Source organism: Brachypodium distachyon, chromosome 1 (assembly GCF_000005505.3).
Source record: "Brachypodium distachyon strain Bd21 chromosome 1, Brachypodium_distachyon_v3.0, whole genome shotgun sequence".
Taxonomy (NCBI): domain Eukaryota; kingdom Viridiplantae; phylum Streptophyta; class Magnoliopsida; order Poales; family Poaceae; genus Brachypodium; species Brachypodium distachyon.
In genome coordinates, this window is record NC_016131.3 from 71,259,299 (window position 1) to 71,276,125 (window position 16,827).

The following is a 16,827-nucleotide window of genomic DNA, read 5'->3' on the forward strand; positions in this document are numbered from 1 at the left end:
GAGCGCCAACGCCCGCAGGAGTAGGAAGATGCTCCTATGGGCCTCGAGGTCGGCTGCATTGCATTCACGCGCGAGCTGCGGCGGGTGACATGTTGGGGATGCACGCCATCGGCGCCGACGACAAGGTCAGAGCCAACTGGTTCCCGATGGTCCTGAAAGGATCAGCGAGAACCTGGCTGCTCCACCTGCCTGCCAGGTCCATCGTCACTTGGGCGGACCTACGCGAGCAGTTTCTGAGTGCGTTCCAGGGCGGTTACAAGCGCCCGAGAACCATGGCGGAGCTGCACACTATCGTGCAGAAGCCGGGAGAGATGCTGCGGAGCTTCGTCAACCACTTGTCCAGTCTGTCCTCCATCCCGGAGGCGGAGGCTAGCGCCATTGTCAGCACCTTCGCCATCAACGTCCGCGACCCAAGATGCGCGAGAAGCTGAGAAGGCAGCGGATCCGGATGATGCAGGATCTGTACGCCCTGGCGCCATGGCCGAGGAAGGGCGCCTAGCGCCCGACCTTGCAGCTAAGGTTTCCGCGAGCCCAGGAGAGGGTTCGCAGAAGAGTGGTTCCCGCAAGCGCAGCGGGAAGCAAGTCCTCACCGCGGAGTAAAGGGCTGCCGTTGTGAGGCCTGCAAAGAAGGCCTCTCGAGGTGGCGGGTCTGGCGGCAAGCAGGGTGAGGCGCCCCGCTTCCCCATCCACGCCAACTCCACCCACGATGCGCAGGACTGCCGCATCCTGCAGAGGATCAAGCAGCGGCGCGAACAACGCCACGAGGAACACCAAGCAGCCGGTGCCTGCTTCAACTACGGTGACATCGAGCATCTCTCCCGAGATTGCCCGAACGACCCCAGAGCGGGGCCGAGGCCTCCCGGCAGCGGCGCCGGCAGGGAGGAACCCCAGGGAGGATGCGGCCAGGCCCACGTCGGCAGGGAGCGCCCTCCCCGGGGACGGGGCCGGGCTTGTAACATCCCAAAATTTCAAACCTTTACATGTGCATTGCATCCATGAGCATCATGCCACAATTGCATGTTTGAATTCAAATTTGAATCACAAAAGGCTTTAAAAGATTTTGTTTACACCTAATTGAGCCTTGGATTTTCAAACCATTAAAGTTTATATATATAAGGGGTTTATTGCATATATAAGCTATCCCATAATTTTTGGTTAACTAATTGGAGTTGAAAAAGTATTTTATTCAAACAGATATATAGCCCTAAAGGCGTTTATAGGACAAATGTATTTTTGTATATTTTATTTTGAGGGAAAACTACTCTCAAAAGTTGTATCTTGATAGAACAAGATTTTACAAATTTTCTGGATTTTATTTGGGCCAATTTGGAGTTCAAAATCAAAAGTTATCAAAGGATTGAAAAAAAAAAAAAAAAAAAAAAAGAAAAGAAGAAAACCGGACCGAACCGGCCTAGCCCGACCGGACCGGCTCGGACTGACCGCGTCCGACCGAGCCGGACCGGCCCGGTCCGCCCGCGCACGCGCCCGGGCCGCTGACAGGCGGGGCCCGCCTGTCAGGGGCGTCTTCCCCGCAGGGAAGGCCCGCCCGTCACGGCGCGCCGCCCGCGCGTAATCGGCGCCGCCGTCTTCGCCTCCCCGTCCGGCCGTGCCTCCCGCGAGCCGCCTCCCGCACCGCTATAAAGGGCGCAGCTCCCTCTTCCTTTTCCCCCTTCTCTCTCTCTCTCTCTTGCCGCGAGGCCGCCGCGATTTCTCGCCGGACGCACCGCGCCGTCGCTTGCCGGAGTCCGCCGCCCGCGCCGCCGCACCCGTCTTCGTTCTAGGCGACGCGTCCGCCATCCCCGACCGCCCGACCCCGCGCCCGGCCGCGCCCCTGCCTTAGCCTCGACGAGCCGCGCACGCCCGTGCCTTCCCCGAGCCGCCAACCTCGCCGGAGACCCCGCGCCGCCGTCGCCCGTGCCGCACCGCCGCCGGAGAAGACCGCCGGAACCCTAAGTTCCCGGAGGTGAGATCTCGGCCGCCCATTTCTTCTCAACGGTGTAGATTAGATCGGATTAATTCATTTAAACCGAACCGGTACCAACGAATAGGAATGCGCCACGTGGCACCCGAGTTATAAAATAAAAATGTAATTTTATTTCCCCGGATTAATAAAAGGCATTTTTGCAGATAGGCCCTTGTAACTTCAAATGATCACAACTTTAAATCTGTTTGGCCAAATTTAGTGATCCACACCTTTTTGGAATCCTTAGGAAATTTAGAATCTTTTGGCACTGTCCAATTTCAAATTTGAATAATTGAATCACATTCAAATTACAGATTAGGGTTTTATGCCATTTAAATCATAACTAATTATTTAGAAGTCCTTTTTGAATGAAACCAGTGCCCAAAATTTTGTTTTAATGTCCTCTGTCCAATGGGGCAGAGAAATAAATATTATGAATTAAATTGTTTTGCAGACGCAAATAAAACCTCATTTTAGGTTTTAAACCCTAGCTTTTGCTTTTTCTTAAAAACCCTAATTACATGTGTTTAATTTTCAAGGCATTGGATCAGCAGATCACCCAAATAAAATAAATCAAACTCATGTCACATGTTTTGCATCGTATCATGGCATACATATTCTTTTGTCATGTTTGTATTGTGTGTTTATGTGTGTGTATATGTTTGTCGATGGTATAGTATTCTCGGAGAGCGAACCTTGCGATTGTGACGAGTGTTTGAACTCCAACTACTATCAAGGCAAGTTCACTTTGATCATTCACCTATTATTTTATTATGCACTAGATTTTATTAGTTGCATTGTCAGGATTATTATTGTATCTATGATAGCTATGATCTATCCTACTAGTATAGGATACCTTTGCCATGACTTCACCACCAATTGCCATCGTAGTAGTAAAATGCTATGCTATGATAATATACGAGGGTGGTATTATTACAGTGTGATACTATTGAATTACAAATATAGTTTTCCTAGTGTATGGCAAAACAAGTAATTCAATGAACCGTCCTGGGTGGGCTGCTTTGAGTTTTCGGATGTCGTGACGTTAGGTCCATTTCTATGGGGCCCGCTGAGTCGTCTCTCCGTGTGATTCGGGAGCGTCCATGGTCGCCTCCCCGTGCGATTCGGGGAGCGCCTGCGTCACAATGTGGGATGCCACCCGGGGTAACCAGAGACTGGACTAGTTTCCTGTTTAGTAGCTTCCAGTACAACCACATGGTATTATGGGCTCTGCCAGGATGGATGTAAGAAATATGAACCTGGATCCGAGGTGACATCGGTATGTAGCAGTGTAGGTTGGAACGCGTCCCTCAGGTGGTTTGGGGGAATATGTTCTGAAAATTCCTGTAATCGATGCCGTTGCTACTCTACCCTGAGGACAGCAAGGGATTAACACGTCGATTTCTTGTGGGTAAAGTGTACCACCTCTCGAGAGTGTCAAACTAAGTACTTAGCCGTGTCCCCGGTTACGGACAATTATGAGCAACTAGATATTGGAACTGTAAGGAAAGTCTCACTCATTCCAATTTCCTAATAAAATGAATGGTTTGAACTGGGTAGGAGCATTGATGTTTCTACTCAATGTGCCTAGGTTAATAGGAGCATGGGTGTTTCTACCCCGTGTCCAATAGAATTCAAAACTATTTGTCTAAAAATGATAGGATTTGAATAATGATGCTTTTATGCAAAATAGCCAAACCCCACCTAGCCAAACTATGCATGTACTTGGTAGGTCCTTTATAACTCTAGTGAGCTTGCCAATACATTCAAATGTATTGACCACGTAGTGGCTGCAATTAACAATGCAGGTGGATCCGACGATGAGTAAGGTTCGTCGTTTTGTCATGGGTCATGTGCTTACATTCCAACATGCGCTCTCCTCTGGGAGTAGATGAGGCCCTTTTACTCTACCTTTCCGCTGCAGCTTCATGATACATTGTTGTCATGGTTTTGAACATTATTTGTTTATGCTGGCCTAAGAGGTCATGCAAGTTTGTAAGTACAATTTAAGTTCTGGATGATACGATGTAATAAAGTACATTTGACCTTTGTATCTTGGTATTACATCTTGAACTGTGTGTGCTAGTGAGGCGATCCAGGGACTAGCACAAGTAAGCACAGAGATCGAACCCTTGTGAAGGGGGATCGCTTCAGGGCTCGTGCTGAGGAGTAGCGCAAGTCTGACTGTACTGGCGGGCTTCCAGGAGCCCCGCGGCGTCACCTGCATCCATGGGGGAGCGTACGCTCTTCCATCTCACGCCGCTGTGAAGCGCCTCACCCGCGACGTGTGCGCGCTGTTGCCGGACGCGGAGCCGCAGCAGCCGCTGAGGTGGTCGCACGTGCCGATCACCTTCAGCACCGAGGTGGTCATCAGCAACATGACGGTGACCAAGGTGCTGGTGGACAACGGAGCGGTGTAAAACCTCCTGTCCGCCAGGTTGGTGGAGAAACTCCAGTTGCCGGTGGAGCAGCTGAAGCCCACCGACCCGTTCCGGGGAGTAAACCCCGGGATCGTGCGCCCCTTGAGGCGCATCACGCTGCCGGTGACCTTCGGGTCCCGGGAAGCGTTTCGGACCGAGCACATAGTGTTCGATGTGGCGCACACCCTGTTGCCCTACAACGGGATTCTTGGTTGGCCGGCGCTGATCAAGTTCATGGCGGCGACGCATTGTGCCTGTGGCGTGATGAAGATGCCGTCCATGTATGGAGTCCTCTCCATCAGCTGCGACCTCAAGGACGCGGCCTGGTGCGTTGGCGAGGTTGTCAGGGCCGCCGCCGCAGCCGACGCCGGTGATGAGGACGTTGCCGGGGACGGAGGCTTGCTGGGCAACGGCCCGGCAACGAAGAAAGCCCGCGCTGCCCCGCAAGAGCTTGCCGGGGGAAGCGCCGGCTCCAGCTCGCTCCCCGGCAAGGGCCCGAAGCTCCGAGAGGAGGCCGCCAAGGTGAAGAAGCTGCCCCTCCAAGCCGGCAGCAAGGAACGCACCGTCACCGTCGGTGCGAACCTTACTGCCGAATAGGAAAGCGCCCTCATCACTTTCCTCCGGGAGAATTCCGATGTGTTCGCTTGGGAGCCGTCGGACCTTCCCGGAGTCCCTAGGGAGGTGATTGAGCATCGACCCGCGGTGCGCCCAGACGCCCGCCCCGTCAAGGAGAAGATTCGACGGCAAGCGCAGGAGCGCAAAGATTTCATCAAGCAAGAGGTGGACAAGATCAAGGCTACCGGGGCTATCAGGGAAATTCTGTACCCCACTTGGTTAGCTAACCCCGTAGTAGTGCCCAAGGCGGGGAACAAGCTTCGCATGTGTGTAGATTTTACTGATCTAAACCGTGCATGTCCCAAGGATCCTTTCCCTGTACCCTGTATCGATCAAATAATTGATTCCACCGCTGGCTGTGACTTGCTGAGCTTTCTAGATGCTTTTTCTGGCTACCATCAAATTAAGATGGTGGTCGAAGACGAGGAGAAAACGGTGTTCATCACCCCAGTTCGCTGCTACTGTTACACGTGCATGCCTTTCGGGCTGAAGAACGAGGGCTCAACATTCCAGCGTGCGTTGCGCGAATGTTTGGGACCCTAGCTAGGTCGGAACATGGAGGCCTACATGGACGACATCGTCATCAAATCGAAGCGCGGGGACTCGCTGATTGATGATCTGCGGGAAACGTTTGATAACCTCCGCAGGATCAAACTCAAGCAGAACTCTGAGAAATGCACCTTCGGTGTAGACTCGGGCCATCTTCTGGGTTTCTTGGTTTCGCACAGGGGGATACAAGCCAACCCACAGAAGATAGAAGCTATCGAGAAGATGTAGGCTCCCAGCAAGGTGAAGGATGTCCAGCGCCTCAACAGCTGCGTTGCCGCGCTAGGCCGCTTCATCTCAAGGCTAGGCGAACGCGCCCTGCCTTTATTCAAGGTGATGAAGAAAAAGGGCACGATAGAGTGGACCCCCGAGGCCGAGGCGGTGTTCCAGGATCTGAAACAGTACCTGAAGTCGCCGCCCGTCCTCGTCGCCCCCAAGCCGGGCGAGCCGCTGCTACTCTACCTAGCAGCGCCTGACCAGGTGGTCAGCTCGGTGCTGGTTGCCGAGAGGAAGGAAGGCGTCCCGGGGACTGAGGCTGTGGGGCAGGGGGCGGAACGGCCCCCGGCAACCGCCTCGGACCCGAGGACCACTCCCGAGCCAGCAAATTCAGCACCGCGCAAGCGGCTCGGGCAGCACCCAGTGTACTTCGTTAGCACGGTGCTGCGCGACGCCCGTACGAGGTACCCGCAAGTGCAGAAGCTACTCTTGGGGATTCTGCTCGCGTCCTGCAAGCTGCGCCACTACTTCCAGGCACACCGCGTCACCGTGGTGTCGGGGTTTTGCCTCGAGTGAGCCCTCACCAACCGTGAAGCCACCGGGAGGGTGGCCGAGTGGAGGATGGAGCTGTCAGAGTTCGATCTACACTTCACCAACTCCAAGAGCATCAAGAGTGCGGCCCTGGCGGACTTCGTCGCAAAATGGACGTTGACGAGCGTAGAAGAGGAGCCGGAGACCAACCTACCCGGCGGGCTGGACGCAGGCCACTGGATCCTCTACTTCGACGGCGCATTCAGCCTCCAGGGAGCTGGTGCCGGGGTCGTCATCGAGTCACCGACGGGGGACCAGCTGAGGTTCCCTGTCCAACTCGATTTCCCAAACTCCACCAACAACACGGTGGAGTACGAGGGTTTGCTCGCCGGGTTGCGGGCGGCAATCGCCCTCGACATCAAGTGCCTGGTCGTTCGCGGGGACTGCCAGCTCGTGATCAACCAGGTTAACAAGGACTACGATTGCCCGCAGATAGCAGCAGAGCACCGGAAGCAAGCGGGTCCTTTAGTCGCCCCCAAGCCGGTTGCCGGGGAAGCCCCTCTGGCAACCGAAGGAAACCCCGCAACATAGCGGCATGCGTTGGCAGGGAGACCCCTCCCTGGGTGGTGGAAATCGCCCGCTACCTGAAGGCGGAGGCCCTCCCGGAAGACGACGTTGCCGCAGAGCGAGTGGCGCGGCAAGCCAAAATGTACGCCGTGGTGGACGGGAACCTCTATCGCAGGCGTGCGAATGGAGTCAAGCTCATCTGCGTGCCGCAAGACGAAGGGTGCGCACTGTTGGAGGAGAAAAATCGAGGCATGTGTTCCCACCATGTGGCCTCCCGGGCGTTGGCCGGCAAGGCGTCTCAGCACGGTTTTTACTGGCCCACGGCCCTGGCCGACGCGGAGCAGCTGGTGAAGACGTGTGAAGCGTGCCAGTTCCACTCGAAGAAGAGCAACCAGCCGGCGCAGGCCCTGCATGTCATCCCGTCCCAGTGGGCGTTCGCGGTCTGGGGGCTGGACATCGTCGGCAAGCTGCCGAGGGCAGTCGGTAGCTACGAATACTTGTTCGTGGCCATCGACAAGTTCTCCAAGTGGGTGGAAGTGGAACCAGTGCGAAAGGTGACCGCGCGGCCATCAAGTTCTTCAAGAACATTGTGTGCTGGTTTGGTGTGCCTAACGGCATCATCACCGACAACGGCACGCAATTCACGAGCGCGGTGTTCCAAGCCTACTATGAGGGCAAGGACACCAAGATACACTTCGCGTTCGTTGCTCACCCAAGGAGTATCGGGCAGGCGGAGCGAGCCAACGCGGAAGTGCGGCGGGGGCTCAAGACGAGAACCTTTCAGAAGCTCAAAGGCCACGGGAAAAACTGGGTCAAAGAACTCCAGCCCGTGCTGTGGGAAATCAGGACCACACCTAGTCGAGCAACGGGTGAAACCCCTTTCGCCCTTGTCTACGGGGCATAAGCGGTGCTGCCCCTCGAGCTCAAGCACGGATCTCCCCGAATACGCGCGTACGACAACTCCAGCCAACACGAGCAAAGGGTTGATGATCTGATCTTCATCGAAGAGCTTCGATGCCGGCCTGCTGTGTGAGCCGCGCGCTACCAGCAGGGACTCCGTCGTTATCACGACAGACGAGTCCGTTCCCGGGGGCTCGAGAACGGAGACCTTGTCCTGCGCCGGATACAAGGAACGAAGGCCGGGAACAAGTTGACTCCGAAATGGGAGGGCCCCTTCCGGGTAGTGCAGGTGACCAGACCAGGGGCTGTCCGGCTGGAAACCTAAGATGGCTTGCCGGTTCAAAATAGCTGGAATATTGAGCACTTGTGCAAGTTCTACCCGTGAAGCGGCGGAGCCCGACCCTCAGGTGATGCCACCGATGCGTACCTCTCGAACTAGTGTAGCCGGGCAACCCCTGTGTGTAAACCACTGGTTATTGTGAATAAAGATAAGTGATGTTTCCTGAATTTTAAGATTGCCTCGTTTATTTGCATGTTCCTCCTTCTTCTGTCTCCGGCTTTAGGTGCACAGAAGTGTCTTTCCATACTTGGTTGTGAGCAGGGGGCTACCGGAGCCTCCCGCAACGGGCATCACGGGACGTGCAGTTGCCGGGCTTCCCGCAACGGGCATCACGGGACGTGCAGTTGTCGGGCTTCCCGCAACGTGCATCACGGGACGTGCAGTTGCCGGGCTCCTCGCAACGTGCACCACGCAGTCGGTGCGTCTGGGAAATAAAGTGCTCACACCCAAGTTTGGCATCGACCCTTCCGTGCCCTGGGGCTGGGAGGCAGGAGGTTGAGATTATCTATACTGCTCTGTGTTTTCGTAAATTGTGAAAAAAAATTGCAGCATCTCGGGCTTGGTAAGAATCTAATGTGCAGGGCAAAGGCGGAATCTTGCGCACTGTAATGCTCGTGGACCATCCACGGGACGTGGCGCCTCGTGGTGCGGAGCGACCGCAGCACGGGGGACTCGCCGCACTCCGAGGCTCTTGACCCAGGAGGAAGCCGCCACGTGTGCCCCAGCAAGTTGGCATGCGGAGTGGCGAAGACCGTACCGCAGTTCAAGGGGCGGGGTGCCACGGGTGCCGCACTGGCCCGTCACGCGCGGTGGCAAGCCCTTCCCCCGCGCCTATAAAAAGCGCGCCCCAGCCATGGAACGGCTCAGAGCGAAGCCAAGGAAGAGGCTGTTAAGGCGGGCGGTGCCACAGAGGCGCGATGGTAGTGCATGCCATCCGTGCCCGGCGCCGACGGGTGCACTGTCGTCGCTCCCTTGCCGCATCCCCCCACCGAGCCCACTCCGAGGGGCGTCGCAGAGACACAATGGTGGTGCATTCCACCCGCGCCTGGCGCCGGCGGGTGCACTGCCGCCGTGTCCTTGCCACGTCTCTCCTAGCGAGCGGCTCCGGGGCGAGGGCTGCTGCGGAAACACTGTGGCGGTGCATTCCATCAGCGCTTAGCGCTGACGGGTGCACAGCCGTGCTCCGGCCGCATCTCCAGAGGGTATCTCCGCAAGGAGCGAGGGGAGTCGCGGAGACACTATGGGAGTACATGCCATCGGCGCTCAGCGCCGACGAGTGCACTGTCGTAGTGTCCCTACCGCACCCCTCCAGAGGGCGCCTCCAGAGGCGAGGGTCATCGCGAGGATGCTGTGATGGCGCCGGTGCTGGCGCTCGCCATTTGCTCCGGCCCACCACCGTGTCCCTGCTGCGTCCCTCAGGTAGTTTTTCCCGAAGCAGCGAGGGCTACTGCGGGGACGTCATGATGCCTTCGCCGCCCGCGTTTGTCGGTGGTGGCGAGGGAGTCACGACGTCCTTGCTGCATCCCTCGGAACTGGCTCTTCCGAAACCAGGGGCTCCTCCAAAGGCGAGGGTTGCTGCGAAGACGCGGCGGTAGCATCGTCGGTGGCGCTTGACGCCAGCGGCGATCCTGCCGTGGCGTTCCCACCGCATCCCTCTAACTGGCGTCCTCAAGGGCAACGAACTAGGCGTACAAGAAAACGCTCCGAGCACAAGACCAAATGAAAAGCTAAGTGCTTGAACCTGAACGATAAACCCTTTAAGAACTGAACATAACTGAATGCTGCCTCGCTAAGCGTGGCCCCGGAACCTGCGTGTGGCCAGGGTGTTAGAAGGACGCTTGCAGGGAGAGTGTGCTCCCCGTGCAGCTTCCGGGTCCGCCCCGAGAGGGCATGGCTTGGAGTAGTTACCCCCCAAGTGGATTGGCTCGCCGCTACTGCTTGGCCCCAGGTCGGCACTGCGGGTCCGTCCCAGGTCCCTGGTCTGGTCAAGGGTGAGGCGCTCGAGTCCCCGGCAACAAAAAGCACAACACACAAAGGCAAAGGGATCCACCCCACGAGGCAGCCCCGGGAACAAAGAGCAAAGATTAAGTAGAACTAAAGAGCTTGATTAACTAAGCAGCGAATGATTACATGGACTAATAGAAATGTAATTGTTCAAACGGCACAAAGCGCCACACTTGCAGGGTGAGAACAAAGGAAGATAAACAAGAAAGCAGTAAAGGACCGGCAGGAGGCAGCGGCAACTAGTTGTCGGCGTCTTCCGCCAGGGGCTCCGGGGACGGCTCGGGGTCCGGCTTCCTCTGCATCCGCTCGACCACCTCGTCGACGAACCCACGCACCACCTGAGTGTGAGTGGGCTCGTCCTCGCTGTCCGACCAGGCGTCCAGCAGCGTCTCGAAGGGAAACTCCGGGTCACGGAGGTGTATCCTCGGAAGGATCGTCCTGGCAACCTCCCCGGCGTAGTTGGCAACCTCGTTGGCGCCGAACTGGGCGATCCTGACGTCGAGCGCCCCGAGCTTCCCCACCAGGTCAGAGAAGAATGGGATCAGCATCGAGACGTCCGTGTCGTCCACCGCCGTGGCCTGCAGCTCGAACCTGGGCAGCACGTCGCACAGCGCCTGGGCGATCTTGAGCAGCTTCTCGGTTTCCAAGTGCCGTTGCCCGATCAGCGTGCCATGGTGGAGCCGGGCGTCGCGCGCAACCTTTTTGGCCTTGCAGAGGTGGCTCTCCAGCGTCGCGAGCTCCGCGGCCTTGACCGTGTTGTCCTTGCCGGCCTTGGCGAGCTCCTCCCGGACAGTGGCCAGCTCGTTGTCGAGCTGGGCCGCTCTGTCCTTGACGGAGCCGAGCTGGATCTCGTGCCGGGCCGCCGCGCCTACTGCGCTTTCGGTGGCCTTGACCTGCGCCTCCAGCATGACGCGTAGGCTCTGGATCTCCTCGAGGTAGTTAGAGATCAGATCGCTCTTCTCGTTGATCCGGGCCTGGGCAGCAGTGATCACCTCGGCGTGCTCCTTTTTGGTCGCCGCTTGAGCCGCCACCATCAAGTCCAGAACCCCCTGGAGCTCGGCGCACGGAGCCTCCAGCCGCCGGTAGAGCTCTGCCTCCGAGACGACCGGTACGTCGGCATCCTCCAAGGTTTCTCGGGCGAGGGGCGCCTCCTCTCTGGCGAGGCGCGTCTCCTCCCGTAGCCGAGAGAGCTCTTGCCGCTCCTTCTCCACGGCTTCCAGCAGCTCGCGGAGCTGGTTCTTGGCGATTGCATGATGCTCACTCACCTCGTTGAAAGAGGTGACGAAGGCCAGTTGCTGGTCCTTGACGGCGTCCAGGAACCGGTGCCCTCGCTCAAAGACGCTCGGATCCCAGGTGATGGGATTCCAAGCCACCCTGGCCAGGGTGCCGAGGTCGGTGTTGAAGGAGGCGGCCGTTGATGACGAAGCCCCCGCCGCCATCGTAGAACTGGGCGGGGGGTCGTCCGCTAGTGCCGGAGAGTCCTGTCGCTCCTCCCCGAAAACCTCCCCCTCACCCATGCCCGGGGACTGCGGGGCTGGTGAGGTTGCCGCGCCCCCGGCAGGGGCCGTCCACTGCTGGGTGGCAGAAGGATCCGCGCCAACAACGTCCGTGGCCGTTAGCGCGTCGCCGGGCGCCGTCCCAGTGACGGCGGTGGTCACCACGGCCGCCGTGGCCGGCGCAGCAGGGCTTGGCGCAGGGGCCCCTTCCGGCCCCTCCGCCGCCCCCGTGACCTCGACGTCGGAGTCGAAGTCAACCACGGCGACACCCGCTCCCGGTGCGGGTGCACTTGGCCCTGCAGCGGCGAGAAGTGTGAGAAGCGGGAAGCTAAAACGTTGCCCGGAGGCGGATAGTGGGGGCTCAGGATGGTTACCTTGCAGGGCCGTTGGGCTTGCGGGGGGTGCCTCGCCGACATCCTCCGTCCCGTCAGAGGTCTCTAAATGGCTTGCCGCGGGCGAAGTACCATCTACGGAAAGAGAAGGTACGGTTGTGTGATTAACTGACAATTGAAAATGCAGGACATAAGGCAAGAAGGAGCTGTACCTGTTGCCGGCGCCTCCTCCGTTTGGGCTGGGTCGCCGGCAGGTGCGATGGCGGCGCCGCGGGCCCCTATGCTGGCACTCACCGGTGAATCGGCCCTCGGGGGATTGCGCCGGAGCGCGAAGCCCCGGAAGACCCCCGGAGCGGGCAGGGCCGTGGGTGCCCGTGGGGTTGCTGTGGCTCGGGGCACCGCGGGAACCGACGACGTGGCCGTCACGACGTCGAGGGCAGCCCCCAGTGTGGCTGCCGCCGCGGCCCCGACAGCTGTTTCTGAGGTAGCCGCTGCCGGGTCGCTGGCGGTCGCTACCGGGGTGGTCACTGCCGTGACTCCGGCAACCACCGCAGGGGTGGTCGCCGCTGAGGTGCCGGCAGACGCCCCCAGTGCCGCCACTAGGGCGGATTCCGCCGCAGCTGCAGTGGAGGTAGCCACGGCCGCTGCGTGCGCCCTTGATCTTTACGCGATCAGGGGCGCGTCGTCGCTGTCCTCATCATCGTCGTCCACGGGGGCGACTGCCTGGGACGCGGCAGGCTGGCCCGCCTCGTTGTCCAAAGACTGAAGGGAGGGCTCGCTGATCTCCGACTCGCCCCCGCTCTCCTCAAGCACTTGCTTCCACCAGGTGCCGGTGGAGGAGCGCGCGGGGTCCGAGTGGGGGTGTCGTCCATTAATCCCCACTCGTTGCAGGGCGGGAAGGAGGTGGCGATGTCGTTGAGCCCCGCAACACCGGCGTGGAGGGAGATGACCCCCGGCGGGAACCCCGTAGCAGGAGGGTCCTCGCCGGAGATCCCCTTCACCCACACCTGGAGGGATTCCAGATCCACGCCTTCGTAATGGAGGCGTGTCCTGTCCCCGGCACCCGTGTACATCCACGCGGGCCGGGAGCGCAGCAGGAGCAGCGCGACGCGCCGGGTGATGAAGGTACGCACCACGTCAACATCGGTGAGCCCGGCCAACTGCAAAGCCTTGATCTTCTCCACGATGGGGAGGAGATCAGCATCGCGGTGGTACCGGTCCCGCCAGCCGGTGTGCCACCGACGGCATCACCCCGACAAACGCTTCGCAGAGGAATTGGAAGGTGGCGAGGAGATAGAGCGACGTGGGGTGGAGCTGCGCCACCCGCAGCTGGTACGACTCCATCAGCGCGTGGACGAACAGGGAGAACGGTGGCACCAGCGAGGAGGAAGCGCCCGAACACCCGGAAGTCGTTTTCCTGGTGGTCGGCGCCAGCGGGGAGGATCAGGGTCTCCCCGTGCTCGTTGAACTTGGAGGCACCGGCACGCTGGATCTTTGCCAGTGCCTCACCATTGTAGCCAGGCCAGTAGATGGTGAGCGAGGCCATCATCGCCCGCTTCTTTTGGTCTTTGTCGGCAGCGGCCTTGGCGGCCGCCTCGCTTTTGCTGGCCGCCGCTTTCTTTGGGGCCTTCCGCTCCTTTCCCTTCCTGGTGGTGGGGGGCGCCATGGGGAGCGGAGGCAGAAGCTAGCGAAGCTCTTGGGGCGAGATGCGAAGAAGTTGGAAGACGAAGGCTGGGGAGCAAAGTGTTTTCCTGTAACATCCCAAAATTTCAAACCTTTACATGTGCATTGCATCCATGAGCATCATGCCACAATTGCATGTTTGAATTCAAATTTGAATCACAAAAGGCTTTAAAAGATTTTGTTTACACCTAATTGAGCCTTGGATTTTCAAACCATTAAAGTTTATATATATAAGGGGTTTATTGCATATATAAGCTATCCCATAATTTTTGGTTAACTAATTGGAGTTGAAAAAGTATTTTATTCAAACAGATATATAGCCCTAAAGGCGTTTATAGGACAAATGTATTTTTGTATATTTTATTTTGAGGGAAAACTACTCTCAAAAGTTGTATCTTGATAGAACAAGATTTTACAAATTTTCTGGATTTTATTTGGGCCAATTTGGAGTTCAAAATCAAAAGTTATCAAAGGATTGAAAAAAAAAAAAAAAAAAAGAAAAGAAGAAAACCGGACCGAACCGGCCTAGCCCGACCGGACCGGCTCGGACTGACCGCGTCCGACCGAGCCGGACCGGCCCGGTCCGCCCGCGCACGCGCCCGGGCCGCTGACAGGCGGGGCCCGCCTGTCAGGGGCGTCTTCCCCGCAGGGAAGGCCCGCCCGTCACGGCGCGCCGCCCGCGCGTAATCGGCGCCGCCGTCTTCGCCTCCCCGTCCGGCCGTGCCTCCCGCGAGCCGCCTCCCGCACCGCTATAAAGGGCGCAGCTCCCTCTTCCTTTTCCCCCTTCTCTCTCTCTCTCTCTTGCCGCGAGGCCGCCGCGATTTCTCGCCGGACGCACCGCGCCGTCGCTTGCCGGAGTCCGCCGCCCGCGCCGCCGCACCCGTCTTCGTTCTAGGCGACGCGTCCGCCATCCCCGACCGCCCGACCCCGCGCCCGGCCGCGCCCCTGCCTTAGCCTCGACGAGCCGCGCACGCCCGTGCCTTCCCCGAGCCGCCAACCTCGCCGGAGACCCCGCGCCGCCGTCGCCCGTGCCGCACCGCCGCCGGAGAAGACCGCCGGAACCCTAAGTTCCCGGAGGTGAGATCTCGGCCGCCCATTTCTTCTCAACGGTGTAGATTAGATCGGATTAATTCATTTAAACCGAACCGGTACCAACGAATAGGAATGCGCCACGTGGCACCCGAGTTATAAAATAAAAATGTAATTTTATTTCCCCGGATTAATAAAAGGCATTTTTGCAGATAGGCCCTTGTAACTTCAAATGATCACAACTTTAAATATGTTTGGCCAAATTTAGTGATCCACACCTTTTTGGAATCCTTAGGAAATTTAGAATCTTTTGGCACTGTCCAATTTCAAATTTGAATAATTGAATCACATTCAAATTACAGATTAGGGTTTTATGCCTTTTAAATCATAACTAATTATCTAGAAGTCCTTTTTGAATGAAACAAGTGCCCAAAATTTTGTTTCATTGTCCTCTGTCCAATGGGACAGAGAAACAAATATTTTGAACTAATATATCTGGCTGATGCCAATAAAACCTCATTTTAGAGTTTAAACCCTAGCCATTGCAATTTATTTAAAAACCCTAATTGCATGTGCTTAATTATCAACGCTTTGGACCAGTAGATCACCCAAATAAAACCAACCCACTCATGTCACATGTTTTGCATCACATCATGGCATACATATTCTTTTGTCATGTTTGTATTGTGTGTTTATGTGTGTGTATATGTTTGTTGATTGTATAGTATTCTCGGAGAGCGAACCTTGCGATTGTGACGAGTGTTTGAACTCCAACTACTATCAAGGCAAGTTCACTTTGATCATTCACCTATTATTTTATTATGCACTAGATTTTATTAGTTGCATTGTCAGGATTATTATTGTATCTATGATAGCTATGATCTATCCTACTAGTATAGGATACCTTTGCCATGACTTCACCACCAATTGCCATCGTAGTAGTAAAATGCTATGCTATGATAATATACGAGGGTGGTATTATTACAGTGTGATACTATTGAATTACAAATATAGTTTTCCTAGTGTATGGCAAAACAAGTAATTCAATGAACCGTCCTGGGTGGGCTGCTTTGAGTTTTCGGATGTCGTGACGTTAGGTCCATTTCTATGGGGCCCGCTGAGTCGTCTCTCCGTGTGATTCGGGAGCGTCCATGGTCGCCTCCCCGTGCGATTCGGGGAGCGCCTGCGTCACAATGTGGGATGCCACCCGGGGTAACCAGAGACTGGACTAGTTTCCTGTTTAGTAGCTTCCAGTACAACCACATGGTATTATGGGCTCTGCCAGGATGGATGTAAGAAATATGAACCTGGATCCGAGGTGACATCGGTATGTAGCAGTGTAGGTTGGAACGCGTCCCTCAGGTGGTTTGGGGGAATATGTTCTGAAAATTCCTGTAATCGATGCCGTTGCTACTCTACCCTGAGGACAGCAAGGGATTAACACGTCGATTTCTTGTGGGTAAAGTGTACCACCTCTCGAGAGTGTCAAACTAAGTACTTAGCCGTGTCCCCGGTTACGGACAATTATGAGCAACTAGATATTGGAACTGTAAGGAAAGTCTCACTCATTCCAATTTCCTAATAAAATGAATGGTTTGTACTGGGTAGGAGCATTGATGTTTCTACTCAATGTGCCTAGGTTAATAGGAGCATGGGTGTTTCTACCCCGTGTCCAATAGAATTCAAAACTATTTGTCTAAAAATGATAGGATTTGAATAATGATGCTTTTATGCAAAATAGCCAAACCCCACCTAGCCAAACTATGCATGTACTTGGTAGGTCCTTTATAACTCTAGTGAGCTTGCCAATACATTCAAATGTATTGACCACGTAGTGGCTGCAATTAACAATGCAGGTGGATCCGACGATGAGTAAGGTTCGTCGTTTTGTCATGGGTCATGTGCTTACATTCCAACATGCGCTCTCCTCTGGGAGTAGATGAGGCCCTTTTACTCTACCTTTCCGCTGCAGCTTCATGATACATTGTTGTCATGGTTTTGAACATTATTTGTTTATGCTGGCCTAAGAGGTCATGCAAGTTTGTAAGTACAATTTAAGTTCTGGATGATACGATGTAATAAAGTACATTTGACCTTTGTATCTTGGTATTACATCTTGAACTGTGTGTGCTAGTGAGGCGATCCAGGGATTAGCACAAGTAAGCACAGAGATCGAACCCTTGTG